The following is a 17320-nucleotide window of genomic DNA, read 5'->3' as shown; positions in this document are numbered from 1 at the left end:
TTTGAGGCTCAGACCCCTAGTTCTGCTTTCACCCGCCAGTGGAAACAACCTGCCCGCATCTATCCTATCTATTCCCTTCATAATTTTATATGTTTCTATAAGATCCCCCCCTCAGCCTTCTAAATTCCAATGAGTACAGTCCCAGTCTACTCAACCTCGCCTCGTAATCCAACCCCTTCAGATCTGGGATTAACCTAGTGAATCTCCTCTGCACACCCTCCAGCGCCAGTACGTCCTTTCTCAAGTAAGGAGACCAAAACTGAACACAATACTCCAGGTGTGGCCTCACTAACACCTGATACAATTGCAGCGTAACCTCCCTAGTCTTAAACTCCATCCCTCTAGCAATGAAGGACAAAATTCTATTTGCCTTCTTAATCACCTGTTGCACCTGTAAACCAACTTTCTGTGACTCATGCACTAGCACACCTAGGTCTCTCTGCACAGCAGCATGCTTTAATATTTTATCATTTAAATAATAATCCCGTTTGCTGTTATTCCTACCAAAATGGATAATCTCACATTTGTCAACATTATATTCCATCTGCCAGACCCTAGCCCATTCACTTAACCTATCCAAATCCCTCTGCAGACTTCCAGTATCCTCTGCACTTTTTGCTTTGCCACTCATCTTAGTGTCATCTGCAAACTTGGACACATTGCCCTTGGTCCCCAACCCCAAATCATCTATGTAAATTGTGAACAATTGTGGGCCCAACACAGATCCCTGAGGGACACCACTAGCTACTGATTGCCAACCAGAGAAACACCCATTAATCCCCACTCTTTGCTTTCTATTAATTAACAATCCTCTATCCATGCTACTACTTTACCCTTAATACCATGCATCTTTATCTCATGTAGCAACCTTTTGTGTGGCACCTGGTCAAAGGCTTACTGGAAATCCAGATATACCACATCCATTGGCTTCCCGTTTTCTACTGCACTGGTAACGTCCTCAAAAAATTCCACTAAATTAGTTAGGCACGACCTGCCCTTTGTGAACCCTTGCTGTGTCTGCCCAATGGGACAATTTCTATCCAGATGGCTCGCTATTTCTTCCTTGATGATAGATTCCAGCATCTTCCCTACTATCGAAGTTAAGCTCACTGGCCTATAATTTCCTGCTCTCTGCCTACCTCCTTTTTTAAACAGTGGTGTCACGTTTGCTAATTTCCAATCCACCGGGACCACCCCACAGTCTACTGAATTTTGGTAAATCATCACTAGTGCATCTGCAATTTCCCTAGCCATCTCTTTTAGCACTCTGGGATGCATTCCATCAGGGCCAGGAGACTTGTCTACCTTTAGCCCCATTAGCTTGCCCATCACTACCTCCTTAGTGATAACAATCCTCTCACGGTCCTCACCTGTCATAGCCTCATTTCTATCAGTCACTGGCATGTTATTTGTGACTGCCACTGTGAAGACCAACCCAAAAAACTTGTTCAGTTCCTCAGCCATTTCCTCATCTCCCATTATTAAAACTCCCTTCTCATCCTCTAAAGGACCAATATTTACCTTAGCCACTCTTTTTTGTTTTATATATTTGTAGAAACTTTTACTGTTTTTATATTCTGAGTAAGTTTACGCTCATACTCTATCTTACTCTTCTTTATAGCTTTTTTAGTAGCTTTCTGTTGCCCCCTAAAGATTTCCCAGTCCTCTGGTCTCCCACCAGTCTTTGCACTTTGTATGCCTTTTCCTTCAATTTGATACTCTCCCTTATTTCCTTAGATTTCCACGATCGATTTTCCCTCTTTCTACCATCCTTCCTTTTTGTTGGTATAAACCTTTGCTGAGCACTGTGAAAAATCGCTTGGAAGGTTCTCCACTGTTCCTCAACTGTTCCACCATAAAGTCTTTGCTCCCAGTCTACCTTACCTAGTTCTTCTCTCATCCCATTGTAATCTCCTTTGTTTAAACACAAAACACTGGTATTTGATTTTACCTTCCCACCCTCCATCTGTATTTTAAATTCCACCATATTATGATCGCTCCTTCTGAGAGGATCCCTAACTATAAGATCATGAATCAATCTTGTCTCACTACACAGGACAAGATCTAGGACCGCTTGTTCCCTCGTAGGTTCCAATACATACTGTTCTAGGAAACTATCGCGGATACATTCTATAAACTCCTCCTCAAGGTTGCCTTGGCTAAGCGACCTGGCTAAACCAATCGACATGTAGATTACAGCCCCCCATGATAACTGCTGTACCATTTCTACATGCATCAGTTATTTCTTTGTTTATTGCCTGCCCCACCATAATGTTACAATTTGGTGGCCGATAGACTACTCCTATCAGTGACATTTTCACCTTACTATTCCTGATTTCCACCCAAATGGATTCAACCTTATCCTCCATAGCACCGATGTCATCTCTTATTATTGCCCGGATGTCATCCTTAAATAACAGAGCTACACCACCTCCCTTACCATCCACTCTGTCCTTCCGAATAATTTGATACCCTTGGATATATTTAACTCCCAGTCGTGACCATCCTTTAACCATGTTTTAGTAATGGCCACTAAATCATAGTCATTCACGATGATTTGTGCCATCAACTCATTTACTTTATTCCGAATACTACGAGCATTCAGGTAAAGTACACTTATGTTGGTTTTTTTACCTCTGTTTTGAATCTTAACATCTCCAGTTTTATTCCTTTTAGTATTACTGGGCCTATTCACTGAGCTCCCCTCAGTCACCCTTTTTGATTTTTGACTATGGCTTCTCTGCCTTGCACTTTCCCCCTTACTTCCTTTTGCTTCTATCCCTGTTTTACTACCTTCCAACTTCCTTCATCGGTCCCCATCCCCCTGCCACATTAGGTTAAACCCTCCCCAACAGCTCTAGCAAACACCCCCCCAGGACATCGGTTCCAGTCCTGCCCAGGTGCAGAGTGTCCGGTTTGTACTGGTCTCACCTCCCCCAGTACCGGTCCTAATGCTCCAGGAATTTGAATCCCTCCCTCTTGCACCATCTCTCGAGCCATGCATTCATCCTATCTATCCTGACATTCCTACTCTGACTAGCTCGTGGCACTGGTAGCAATCCTGAGATTACTACCTTTGAGGTCCAACATTTTCTATCTCCCTCTGTAACTTTCACCTGCGGTGTGACCAACTCGCTAAACGTGCTATCCATGACCTCCTCAGCATCGCGGTTGCTCCAAAGTGAGTCCATTCGCAGCTCCAGAGCCGTCAAGCGGTCTAACAGGAGCAGCAACTGAACACACTTCTTGCACGTGAAAGAGACAGGGACAGTGGCTGTGTCCCTGAGCTCCCACATCGCACACGAGGAGCATGACACGGGTCTGTGATCTCCTGCCATGTCTTAAACCTTAGGTAAACTTATACAACTACAATTTCAAAAAACAAAAGAAAAATAAATAAATTAGACAATGAAAAGAAAAACTACTTACCAGTCACTGGCCAGGGTTAAAAAGCACCTCCTCCCCACCCAGCTTCGAATTCCCACCTAGCTTCAAATTCCCAAACTCACTCTAGGTTGTGCCTCACTCTGGCTGTGTCTTCTCTGGCTCACTGGGAGAACTCACCCAGGGTCTCAGATGCTCTCTGGTTCTCTCCCATGCAGATATTGTTGTGGTGGATATATACGTCCCGCAGCACATAGCTGTTCAAATAGGCACTAGTGTGTGGCACCAGGGAGGAAGGAGACCTCTGTACTCCCCAACCCCAACAATTGATCTGACTCAGCGACACAGGAAGGTCCGTGGGTTCAGAACCACGGTGCTGTCCATGACGACCAGCTCGGCATGAAGATAGAGGCAAGGACCAGCTTACCAGACTGTAGGACTAATATACCACACATCGGAAGCATTGCAGTGCTCTGGCTGAAAGGCTTTGTTGCACTAAAACTGAAGACTTTGGTAAACTGAGGACTGCCTTTTGCAAGTACCTCATTCACAATCAGGTGTAACGCCGACAAAAGTTCCCGCTGGCATGACATAAGATTGTGGGTTTTTAAAAATAAATTTAGAGTACCCAATTATTAATTTTTTTTCCAATTAAGGAGCAATTTAGCGTGGCCAATCGACCTAACCTGCACATCTTTTGGGTTGTGGGGGTGAAACACATGCAGACACGGGGAGAATGTGCAAACTCCACAAGGGCAAAAGATCATTTTAATGATCATCAATGAAATTGCGCCACCTGCCAGCAGGAAGAGTGACCCGCAACTAACCTGCCATTGGGAGAATTGTGACATGATTTCATGCTGTCGGGTTTCCGACTTTTTAACCTCTTGCTAGATTCTTCTTGTCCGCAAGGGCAGGATTCCCATCAGAGGCTCCGCCCACTCCTCCTTCAAATTACACCCAGGCCGGGGAGGTATGATCACCAAGGGAATCGAGTCCATGCAATTTCACGCACTCCCTGCCACAAAACCTACAGGCGTGGGGGGATGGGGGGGAGGGGGGGGGGGGGTGGTGGGGAGGGCAGAGTGGGGTAGACACTCAAGATAGAGGAGGATAGACTTTTGAGTATGAAGGGAATCAAAGGATATGGGGATAGGCTGGGAAAGTGGAGTTGAAGTGGATGTTTAGCCATGATCATTTTAAATGGTGAAGCATGCTCAAAGGGCAGTATAACCCATACCTACTGTCAACAACACAAAGTTTATAAGATTGTTATGTTTTAGGGCTGTCTGCTTAAATGTAGGGCAAAACAGAAAAATAAAAAGGGTAATTGTATCTTGTTATGAATTCTGCCTGACAAGCTTGGGTACATTTGTTAAAAAAGGTTAGATTGGGGCTCAGGTTGTTTAACTGGGCCGAAAGTGCAAAATGTTCAAACCTATTGACAATGGAAAGGGCACCTCTGATGACTGTGGGTGGACTGTTCATCTCCCCCCCCCCCTCTCTCACGCACACTCCCCCCCCTCTCTCATGTACACTCCACCCCCTCTCTCGCGCACACTCCCCCCCTCTCTCATGTACACTCCACCCCCTCTCCCGCAGGCTCCATCCCCCCTCTCTCTCGTGCACACTCCACCTCCCCCTCTCTCCCACAGTCTCCACCCCTCTCTCTCTCATGCACACTCCCACCCTGTCTCTCGTGCAAACTCCACCTCCTTTCTCATGCACACTCCAACCCCCTCACTCACACACACCCTTCTCCCCCTCTCTCGTGCACACCCTACAGCTCTTTTGCTTGCTCCAAGACCCGCTCAGGGCTTAATCCTGCTCCGAGGTCCACATTGGATGCCCCTCCCCATTCAGAGGCTCTCTTTGGACCCCCAAACCCAGCCCTCCATGCATTTGTGCCGACTCCAAATTCCATTCCGAGGCCCTCTCATCCCATCCCTCTGATAGAACATAGAACATAGAACATTACAGCGTAGTACAGGCCCTTCGGCCCACGATGTTGCGCCGTCCTGTGAAACCCCTCTAAAGTCCCTCTACACAATTCCCTTATCGTCCATATGCCTATCCAATGACCATTTGAATGCGTTTAGTGTTGGCGAGTCCACTACTGTTGCAGGCAGGGCATTCCACGCCCTTACTACTCTCTGAGTAAAGAACATACCTCTGACATCTGTCCTATATCTATCTCCTCTCAATTTAAAGCTATGTCCCCTCGTGCTGGACATCACCATCCGAGGAAAAAGGCTCGCACTGTCCACCCTATCTAATCCTCTAATCATCTTGTATGCCTCAATTAAGTCACCTCTTAACCTTCTTCTCTCTAATGAAAACAGCCTCAAGTCCTTCAGCCTTTCCTCATATGATCTTCCCTCCATACCAGGCAACATTCTTGTGAATCTTCTCTGTACCCTTTCCAATGCTTCCACATCCTTCCTATAATGTGGCGACCAGAACTGCACACAATACTCCAAATGCGGCCGCACCAGAGTTTTGTACAACTGCAACATGACCTCATCGCTCCGAAACTCAATTCCTCTACCAATAAAAGCTAACACACCGTACACCTTCTTAACAACCCTCTCAACCTGGGTGGCAACTTTCAGGGATCTATGGACATGGACACCGAGATCTCTCTGCTCGTCCACACTACCAAGAATCTTACCATTAGCCCAGTACTCTGTCTTCCTGCTATTCCTTCCAAAATGAATCACCTCACACTTTTCTGCATTAAACTCCATTTGCCACCTGTCAGCCCAGCTCTGCAGCTTATCTATGTCCCTCTGTAACTTGTAACATCCTTCTACACTGTCCACAACTCCACCGACTTTAGTGTCATCTGCAAATTTACTCACTCATCCTTCTACGCCCTCCTCCAGGTCATTTATAAAAATGACAAACAGCAACGGCCCCAAAACAGATCCTTGTGGCACACCACTAGTAACTGGACACCAGTCAGAGCATTTCCCATCAACCACAACTCTTTGTCTTCTATCAGCTAGCCAATTTCTGATCCAAACTGCTAAATCACCCTGAATCCCATGCCTCTGTATTTTCTGCAATAGCCTACCGTGGGGAACCTTATCAAATGCTTTACTGAAATCCATATACACCACATCAACTGCTTTACCCTCATCCACCTGTTTGGTCACCTTCTCGAAGAACGCAATGAGGTTTGTGAGACACGACCTACCCTTCACAAAACCATGTTGACTATCTCTAATCAAATTATTCCTTTCCAGATGATTATACATCCTATCTTTTATAAACCTTTCCAAGACTTTTCCCACAACAGAAGTAAGGCTCACTGGCCTATAGTTACCGGGGTTATCTCTACTCCCCTTCTTGTACAAGGGGACAACATTTGCTATCCTCCAGTCCTCTGGCACTATTCCTGTAGACAAAGATGACTTAAAGATCAAAGCCAAAGGCTCAGCAATCTCCTCCCTAGCTTCCCAGAGAATCCTAGGATAAACCCCATCCGGCCCAGGGGACTTATCTATTTTCACACTTTCCAGAATCGCTAACACCTCCTCCTTATGAACCCCAAGCCCTTCTAGTCTAGTAGCCTGTATCTCAGTATTCTCCTCGACAACTTTGTCTTTTTCCTGTGTGAATACTGACGGAAAATACTCATTTAGCACCTCTCCTATCTCCTCGGACTCTACGCACAACTTCCCACTACTGTCCTTGACTGGCCCTACTCTTACCTTAGTCATTCTTTTATTCCTGACATACCGATAGAAAGCTTTAGGGTTATCCTTGATCCTACCTGCCAAAGATTTCTCATGTCCTCGCTTGGCTCTTCTTAGCTCTCTCTTTAGAGCCTTCCTAGCTAACTTGTAACTCTCAAGCAACCCAACTGAACCATCACGTCTCACATAAGCCTCCTTCTTCCTCTTGACAAGTGATTCAACTGCTTTAGTAACCCATGGTTCCCTCTCTCGACCACTTCCTCCCTGCCGAACAGGTACATACTTATCAAGGACACGCAGTAGCTGTTCCTTGAACATGCTCCACATTTCCATTGTGTCCATCCCCTGCAGTTTTCCTCTCCAGGCGATGCATCCTAAGTCTTGCCTCATCGCAACATAATTGCCTTTCCCCCAGCAATAACTCTTGCCCTGCGGTTTATACCTATCCCTTTCCATCGCTAAAGTAAACGTAATCGAATTGTGGTCACTATCACCAAAATTCTCACCTACCTCCAAATTTAACACCTGTCCTGGTTCATTACCCAGTACCAAATCCAATATGGCCTCGCCTCTTGTTGGCCTATCTACATACTGCATCAGGAAACCCTCCTGCACACATTGGACAAAAACGGATCCATCTAAAGTACTCGAACTATAGTGTTTCCAGTCAATATTTGGAAAGTTAAAGACCCCCATAACAACTACCCTGTTATTTTCACTCCTATCCAGAATCGTCTTTGCAATCCTTTCCTCTACATCTCTGGAACTTTTCGGAGGCCTATAGAAAACCCCTAACAGGGTGACCTCTCCTTTCCTGTTTCTTAACTCAGCCCATACTACCTCAGTATTCGAGTCCTCATCAAATGTCCTCTCAGCCACCGTAATAATGTCCTTGACTAACAATGCCACCCCTCCCCCTCTCTTACCACCTTCCCTGAACTTACTGAAATATTTAAATCCCGGCACCTGCAACAACCATTCCTCACCCTGCTCTATCCACGTCTCCGAAATGGCCACAACATCGAAGTCCCAGGTACTAACCCATGCCGCAAGCTCACCCACCTTATTCCGGATGCTCCTGGCATTGAAGTAGACGCACTTTAGACCACCTTCCTTCCTGCCGGTACACTCCTGCAACTTTGAAACCTTACTCATGACCACACTACTCTCAGCTTCTTGTGTACTGGAGCTACAATTCAGGTTTCCAATCCCCTGCTGAACTAGTTTAAACCCTCCCGAAGAGCATTAGCAAACCTCCCCCCGAGGATATTAGTACCCCTCTGGTCCAGGTGTAGACCATCCCGTTTGTAGAGGTCCCACCTACCCCAGAATGAGCCCCAATTGTCCAGGAATCTGAAACCCTCCCTCCTGCACCATCCCTGCAGCCACGTGTTCAACTGCTCTCTCTCTCCCTATTCCTCGACTCGCTAGCACGTGGCACGGGTAACAACCCAGAGATAATAACTCTGTTTGTTCTAGCTCTAAGTTTCCACCCTAGCTCCCTGAATTCCTGCCTTACATCCCTATCCCTTTTCCTACCTATGTCGTTGGTACCTATGTGGACCACAACTTGGGGCTGCTCCCCCTCCCCCTTAAGGATCCCGAAAACACAATCTGAGACATCGCGGACCCTGGCACCTGGGAGGCAACACACCAACCGCGAGTCTCTCTCGTTCCCACAGAATCTCCTATCTATCCCTCTAACTATGAAGTCTCCAATGACTAATGTTCTACTCCTTGCCCCCCTTCCCTTCTGAGCAACAGGAACAGACTCTGTGCCAGAGACCTGTGCCCCATGGCTGACCCCTGGTAAGTCGTCCCCCCAACAGTATCCAAAGTGGTATACGTTACTAAGGGGAACGACCACAGGGGATCCCTGTACTGACTGCTTACCCCCAGCCCCTCTCACCGTCACCCATCTATCTTTATTCTTTGGCGTAACTACCTCCCTGAAGCTTCTAGCTATGACCCCCTCTACCTCCCGAATGATCCGAAGTTCATCCAGGTCCAGCTCCAGTTCCCTAACACGGTTTTTGAGGAGCTGGAGTTGGGTGCACTTCCCACAGATGAAATCAGCAGGGACACTGACGGCGTCCCTCACCTCAAACATTCTGCAGGAGGAGCATTGTACTGCCTTCCCTGACATCACCTTTAGATTTAAAAAAAAACAAGAAAAAGAAAGGAAGAGCTTACCTGATATTCCCTCAAACCCTGCTCCCGCTGAAAGGTAAGCAAATTTAAAGGCACTCACTCACCTTCACGACAGGCCCCTGCTCCCGCTTCCCAACGACCGTGGCTTTTTTTTTGGTTAGAGGAGGAGGGAGGAGGTAGGGGGGGAAATATTGACGAAGTGTTTCGGGTTTAACTGTCACTTGACAACAGCCCCTCCACAAACCACCTTCAAATTAGGCTGACCGCACTGCACGTATGCAAATTTCCCCGGAACAGCCAATCAGTAGCTCTTCTCTGCTGCCCTCTGCTGGATGCTTGCCTTCACTCAAACTCCTGGGGTCTCCTTCGCAGGTACACCTTCAAATTAGGCTGACTGCACTGCAATTATGCAAATTTCCCCGGAACAGCCAATCAGTAGCTCTGCTCTGCTGCCCTCTGCTGGATGCTTGTCTTCACTCAAACTCCTGGAGTCTCCTTCGCAGGTACACCTTCAGATTAGGCTGACCGCACTGCACGTATGCAAATTACCCCGGAACAGCCAATCAGTAGCTTTGCTCTGCTGCCCTCTACTGGATTACCCACGCTTCTCCAGAATGCAGCCTCAGATTGGACAAGCAGGCCTGCAGACTTTCCCAGTTTGGGAACTCCTGCCTTAAACTGTGTATTTAATTCCAAGATAGAATGGAGTTAATGGTTTAGAAGATGGTTTATCAGTATTTCTACCTAGATACAAGGCCCATGTGATTCACATTGCCATACAAGTGGGCTTTGAGAATGGAACAGACCATAAAAAGCTATTGCAGCCTCAGTTTACAGGGTTATTTTTAATATATCCATGAAGCTCTCAGACAGGCTAGTCTGCAAGAATCTGAGACAGAGAAGAGAGAGAGAGAGTCTCTATTGTTCAACCTATCACTGGGAGCTCCTGTTGGATTTGAGACACCAAATCCATGATTTGGATCCATTGGCTATCTCTGGATACAGAGAGGAATCTCCAGTGTAATCCTCACCATAAAAGTTAGTTGAGGATTAAGCAGCTGGAAAAGTAAAAAGGGCTCAAAACACTGGGAACAGAAAGTAGCTTTCTGGAGAATGAAGGATCCAATTAAGGGACAGATTAAAGTATAACCATAGAGTGGGATGTTCGCTGGGGAGGTGGTGGCACAGTGGTATTGTCACTAGAGACCCAGAGTAATGCTCTGGGATCCAGGATTCGAATCCTGACAGTGCAGATGGTGAAATTTGAAGTTAAAAAATCTGAAATTAAGTCTCGTGATGACCGTGAAGCCATTGCCGATTGTCAGAAAAAAACCCATCTGGTTCACATAATGTCCTTCAGTGAAGGAAATCTGCCATCCTTACCCGCTCTGGTTGACTTGTGACTCCAGACCCATACAGCAATGTGATTGACTTTTAACTCTCTCCCCCCCCCCCCCCCCCCCCCCCTCTGAAATAGCCCAGTAAGCCACTCAGTTCAAGGACAATTAGGGATGGGCAACAAATGCTGGCCCAGCCAGTGACGCCTATATCCCAAGAACGAATAAATAAAAGTTTTAAAAGTTAAATGGGGGAGGCAGCACGGTGGCGCAGTGGTTAGCACTGCTGCTTCACAGCACTGAGATCCCAGGTCCGATACCGGCACCGGGTCACTGTCCTTGTGGAGTTTGCACATTCTCCCCGTGTTTGCGTGGGTTTCACCCCCGGAACCCAAAGATGGGCAGGGTACGTGGATTGGGCATGCTAAGTTGCCCCTTAATTGGAAAAAGTTAATGGGTACTCTAAATTTATTTTTTAAAAGTTAAGCGGGGCACCTTTCTAAAGTACTGCAGAGAAGTTGCCTACTGAATAATGTCTACCCCTTTACCTCGTCACCATTCAAGACCCCAAATACTCCTTTCAGGTTACACAGAGTTTCACTTGCACTTCCTTCAATTTGGTCTGTTGTATTCACTATGCCCAATTCTGTCTCCTCTACTTTGTGAAGACTAAACGCAGACTGTTTGATTGCTTTCAGAACACCTTTGTTCAATCCATAAGTATGACCTGAACCTTCCTTTTGCTTGCCATTTTAATACAGCACCTTGTTCTCAAGTCCATCCTTGGCCTGATCCAATGCTCCAGTGAAATCAAATGTATTTTGCAGCCTATGTCATTCCGTTTCTCTTCTAATAGATGCTGGGAGACTTCCAGTGTCCTCGGTTCTTGATTCAGATTCCAGCACCCGCATTATTTTACTTATTTTAATGTTCAGATATGTTACTTTTAGATTGTTTATTGCAATACCAGTCTTGAAACTTGAATTGTTTGTTGTGTAATCTGGTTGGTCACTAGAATTCAAATATCTTTCTAAATGTTATCGCTCTCTTTGGGGATCACAGCATTCGTTCTTCTAAAATTTCAACTAAATAAGTAGTCAACTCTCCAGCTGATCCTACTCAAGATTATTTTGTATTCCCCCACAAACTGCTTTTTATTTAGTTGGTGGGACAGATTGTAATTGCAATGATAAGCGGAGGGGCAAAGGAGTTAGTGGGCTGGCTATCCTGTTTGAGCAGCAAAGGGATTGGGGACTTATTTAAATAGAACGGATGAGCTGCCAGCCCAAATGGGCTGGAGCAGTATCAGATAGCCTAAAGGGTGGCAAGCTGGCAAGAAAGTAGGTCCTGAGTAGGCAGGGGTGTAATTGCCGAGAGGGGCAGCCCAGTGTGCCAGAGGCCCAGAGTTTGATGGGTTAAAATTGATCACAATGACTCCATCTTCATAATCAATTCTAAAAAGACCAGTGTTTGTCAATCTTTTCCCTTGTTTTGGGAAGGAAAAACAGCCGACATAGCATTTCTGTCACAACAGGAGTTATAAATGGCTTGGGTCGGCTTTCTCCTCCATCTCTATTTTTGTCATGTTTGAAGGAAGGCCTGAAGTCTCAAGTAGAATAAGTATTATGAGTGCGTCAAGTTTACTTGCAGTCTGATTGATACATTTTCTGAGTTTAGCAGATGGCTTGATTATTTATTTGTTTCATTAATAGTAAGTGTAAAGTTCTTAGCAACAGGCAGACAATTCTTTAAAAAGTATATCATCACACCCTAGGTGCCTGGATGACAGCTTGTGAACCTGTGAGGCAACTATTGAACAGGTTTGAATACCTGAGCTGATTTAAATTTGAAACTTTTGTTTTATTTTATTCTCCGGGAACAGTAGAAGAACAAAGGCAGTGGATGCATGCGAACACCGCCTGCAAGTTTCCCACCAAGCCTCATGCCTTCCCGACGTAGAATTACACCAGCGTTTCATCAAAATCCTGGCACGCCCTTCCCAGCACCACTCTGGGCATGCCGACACCACAAGAACTACAACTGTTCAAGGTGGCAGCTAAGCACCACCTTCTCAAGGGCACCTGGAGAAGGGCAATAAATGCTGGCCTGGCCAATGATGCCCACTTCCCATGAATGAATAAATAAAGTTAATTTATCTTGAAATTGTGGTAGTTGGTATTAGGGGTATTACAGTGATGTGACAACTGAGCCTGCCTGCGACCAGAAGAACTGAGGGCAGGCTGACACGGCTGCAGCACGTTATACTTCTGGTAGTGGGAGGGGCCATGGGCGGAGCCATGGGCGGAGCCAATGGTGGAGCCCTGTACAAGCTCCTCATCTCCCCCTATGGGCAGAGCCGCACAATGGCTCACAGACAGAGCCCACAAGGACATAATACAATACAATACAATAGTGTGAATTACATTCATCACATACGGTACCCAGGTTGAGGCTGTAAGACCATTGGTGTTGGAGGTACCTGATACTGTAAGATCATTGGTGAAGCCTGCCTGCTGGTTCCGCCCAGTAAAGCGGAGTATAAGAGTCTGTGTCTCCCCAGCTGCTGCATTCTGTACCTGCGCTGCTGGGGGAAACATCTAGTCCAATAAAGCCTTCAATTGTACTCCAATCTCGCTTCGAGAGTTATTGATCGTGCATCAGAAATGTGCCCTTATCTTCCAACAGTAGATTAGTGACAAGTAATGTAGTTGATTTCAACATGCAAATACAATCATTAAAAACTCCAGCCACAGCCACTTCTGTATGAAAAGTATCCAAAACTAGATTATCAACCTTTCTTGGTACGAGACCAAAATCAAATTTATGCCATGTTTGTCTGCTTCGTTAAAATAATTTGTCAGAACTATACAGGAGACATAAATTATTGATGTACTTACCCCCCTACGTAAATAACACCTCCGTTTATTGAACGTTGAATTTAAAATACCCTATTATGGTGATTTTTACAATATAGGCCAGAATCCTTCGGCCGTTCAGATTTTCCTTTCCCGCTGGCAGTGCACCCCCACCCATGGGTGTCCCAGCAGTGAGGGGTGTCTTCAATGGGAAATCCCATCAACAAGCCGTGGGAATAGAGAATCCAGCCACAGTGAACGACACACCGCAAAGAAACACTTGGCTGGGGGACCAGAGAACCCAGCCCATAATATTAAAATGGCAACAGTCATAGGAGAAACAAGGATATAGAATGCGATCTACCGGCCATGCTGTGCTTGAAAAGCAGCGTGCTGCGGCGGTACGTGGTCGGTAAATGACGGGAGATCCCACTTCCGGGATCTACCTGGCTTGCTATGCTTCGTGAGATCTGTCCCAATTGGAAGCCCGCCCATTGTGGGCGGTATCACGTTTTGGCAAATCTGTATATTCGAGCAAGACAGCTAGTCACACTCTAATATGCCGTTCGCTGAGATAACCAAGGTGTGGGATCTGTCCCCTTCACCTTGGCAACCTTGGGCGAGCCCTGTTCAGTGCTGGTCTCCACAACTAGGGGCCAGATGGAATGGCACTTGTAGGGGTCTGCAGGGGGTTGGAGGACCCTAGGTACTTGCCCTCTGGGCAGGGTGGCGGCACTGCCAGTGCCATCTGTGTGCCAGCCTGGCACTGCCAACCCAGGCAGCAACGGCAGCTGGCAGGGGCACTGCCAAGGTGCCAAGTTGGCATTTTTCACGCAGCGGTGATCAGGCTGGGGGAGAGAATGAGTGGAACTCCTCAGTGCAGAAAACTGGGCTGAGTGCGGCTGCAGGCCCACGGTCCCCACTGAGTCCCCATATCTAACTGGATGGGTGTTAGATAGCGGGTGTTTCTTGTTGCTCTGACCGTTGGGAAACACGCAGCTAAACGCGCTTGCTATGGGACTCTGTACCCATTTGGTTAGATTGGGCTCTTAATCACTCAATCTGTGAGTTGACAATCCTAATTTTTATTTCTAATTTCGCTCGCATGACACACACCCACTCAGCACAGAGCCATCCACACGACACACAGTCCCTCAGCACAGAGCGTCCGCACGACACACAGCCCCTCAGCACAGAGCCTGTCCCCCGACACACACCCCCTCAACACAGAGCTGTCCGCATGACACACACCACTCAGCACAGAGCCACCTGCACTACACATACCCCCAGCACAGAGCCATCTGCACTACACATACCCCCAGCACAGAGCCACCCGCACTGCGCACACCCCCAGTACAGAGCCGTCTGCACTACACACACATCCTCAGCACAGAGCCATCTGCACTACACTCCCTCAGTACAGAGCCGTCCGCACTACACTCCCCCGGTGCAGAGCCGTCTGGACTACTCACACGCCCTCAACACAGAGCCATCCGCACTACCTGCCCCCCCCCCCCCCCCCCCCAGCACAGAGCAGTCCGCATTATACACATCCCAGCACAGAACCATCTGCATTACACATAACTCCCAGCACAGAACCCATCCGCATTACACATAACTCCCAGCACAGAGCAGTCTGCATCACACACACACCCCCAGCACAGAGTTGTCCACATTACACACACCCCCCAACACAGAACCGTCCGCATTACAGACAGTCCTCAACACAGAACCGTCCGCATTACACACATCCCCCAGCACAGAGTTGTCCACATTACACACACCCCCCAGCACAGAACCGTCCGCATTACAGACAGTCCTCAACACATAACCGTCCGCATTACACACACCCCCCAGCACAGAGCGGTCCACATTACACATAACTCCCAGCACTGAGCCGTCCGCATTACACCCCCCGCACACAGAGCAGTCTGCATTACACCCCCCGCACACAGAGCAGTCCGCATTACACCCCCTGCACACAGAGCAGTCCGCATTACACACACCCAAGAAATTAAACGACAAAAGCAGAAAAATGTTTTGATGTAATTAAATATTTTCCATATTGTGTTGGTAACAGTAGAAAGGAACATTTTCTTGGAGATTTTAAATATGAAGACCATCAATTTTTTTTATATTTGTGTATGAGAATTTCACAGAATTTCTGGTTAATGGTCAAACTACATGGGAATGTTAACTTTGAAAGATGATGCAAGATGAGCAATATAGAATTAAATATCCAATATACACATTAAATGGAAAGATCAGGATGGTAATTCAAGCCTGCCCATTTCACAGCAGCTTCTAATGTTACAATTACCCCCATTTTCTTTCACAGTGTTTTAAATTTTGAACCCTGAAACTCAGCAGTGATGTAATCAGGAAGTCAAGAACAAAAGCACTGTGGAACTGGGCTGATATACCACACCTCTTATGAGTCAGCTGTGGGAGCAGCATTGAACACAAGCGAGTAACAAGATTCCTTCCTTCGTGTGATAAGAGGGTGCAGTCAGTGTATGTGATTTTTCACAGGGAAAAGAGGGAGAATAAAATCACTAAAAAAAATCAAAGTGAAATTTACTGCATTAATTCTGTCCTGATAATTGTTGGTTACAATTTGAATTAATGAGTATCAAAGTCGGAGGTGCCTTCTTTGCCTCACAAACGTAAAATTTATTGGCAGACATCCTGTCTACACTAAATGCTATAAGTCAACAATTCTACAGATCTTAATGGGATTAATAATATATTCACTCAGCCTAAGCATACTTCAGTTTAGATTGAACATCAAATGCACGGAAAAAAGTCAATCACATTAAATTTTGATTAAGGAATTGTACCATAAGGGCAACACGGTGATGCAGTGGTTAGCACTGCAGCCTCACGGCACTGAGGTCCCATGTTCAATCTCAGCTCTGGGTCACTGTCCAGGTGGAGTTTACACATTCTCCCCGTGTTTGCGTGGGTTTCACCCCCACAACCCAAAGATGTGCAGGGTAGGTGGATTGGTCATGCTAAATTGCCCCTTAATTGGAAAAAATGAATTGGGTACTTTAAATGTATTTAAAAAAGGAACTGTACCGTAATGTACAGTTCACAGAAAATAAATATGCTTCACATCAAGTCAAGCAGCCAATATAAGAGCACATGACATCACTGGCACATATGCTTATGAATTATTTTGGAATTGGACTGCACTACAACAAAATATAATGGGGGTGACTTTGCGCCTGCCTTCGCCATCGGCGAAAACGGCGACGCGGGCACAAAATCTTGTGTGAATTGGGAAAAGAGATTCTTGTAGGCCTGATGTGCCGTTGTTGGAGGGGGAGTGGGCAAGAGCCCCATTGCTTGTGCTGCGGAGGTGGGGGTGGTCCTTCATGTTGGGGGCGAGGGCTGGGGGCATGATGGGGGGGGGTCGTTTAAAGATGGTGGCCAATTTCTGTCAGCTCTATCAGGCCCCGCCCCATTAGACTGATGGTGTAAACCACGTCCATTTTCCCCCCCCCCCCCAAGAGTGCCAGAAAGCCTGGTTGAAAATCTCGACTGTACAACTAAAGAGTTCAACACCGGTTTTCAGTCAGAGCCTGACACTGAAAAACGATGTGAATTTTCCACCCAATGTCTAGCAGATAACATTGCTGCATTAAACAAAACCATTCAGGTACAGACATAAAGGACAAATATAACAAAATGAAAATATTTATTTAATAGGGCATATATGTTAAAAGAGCATCTGTTAAAAAACACTATCCCAGAGTGGCATTAACAATATTGTGACAGGACACTGCCAAAATTAGATCAGCTTAGTTTTCAATTAAAAAGAACATTTTAGAGCAAAGAGGTGAGGAAGAAAGTGTTGCAGATATAGAGGACGGGATTCTGTGATCCT

At 46.4% G+C, this 17320-nt stretch overlaps 1 protein-coding gene across 3 annotated transcripts in view; it reads right to left on the bottom strand.

Annotated features, from left to right (window-relative positions):
- Positions 1–17320, bottom strand: part of LOC119967323 (synaptotagmin-like protein 2) — a 572979-nt gene that overhangs the window by 262930 nt on the left and 292729 nt on the right. The gene's annotated exons all lie outside the window — the stretch shown is intronic.

The sequence above is a fragment of the Scyliorhinus canicula genome, chromosome 6, assembly GCF_902713615.1.
Source record: "Scyliorhinus canicula chromosome 6, sScyCan1.1, whole genome shotgun sequence".
In the NCBI taxonomy this organism is placed as follows: Eukaryota; Metazoa; Chordata; class Chondrichthyes; order Carcharhiniformes; family Scyliorhinidae; genus Scyliorhinus; species Scyliorhinus canicula.
The sequence above is the reverse complement of the archived record's forward strand: the minus strand, read 5'-3'. Positions and strand labels throughout refer to the sequence as shown.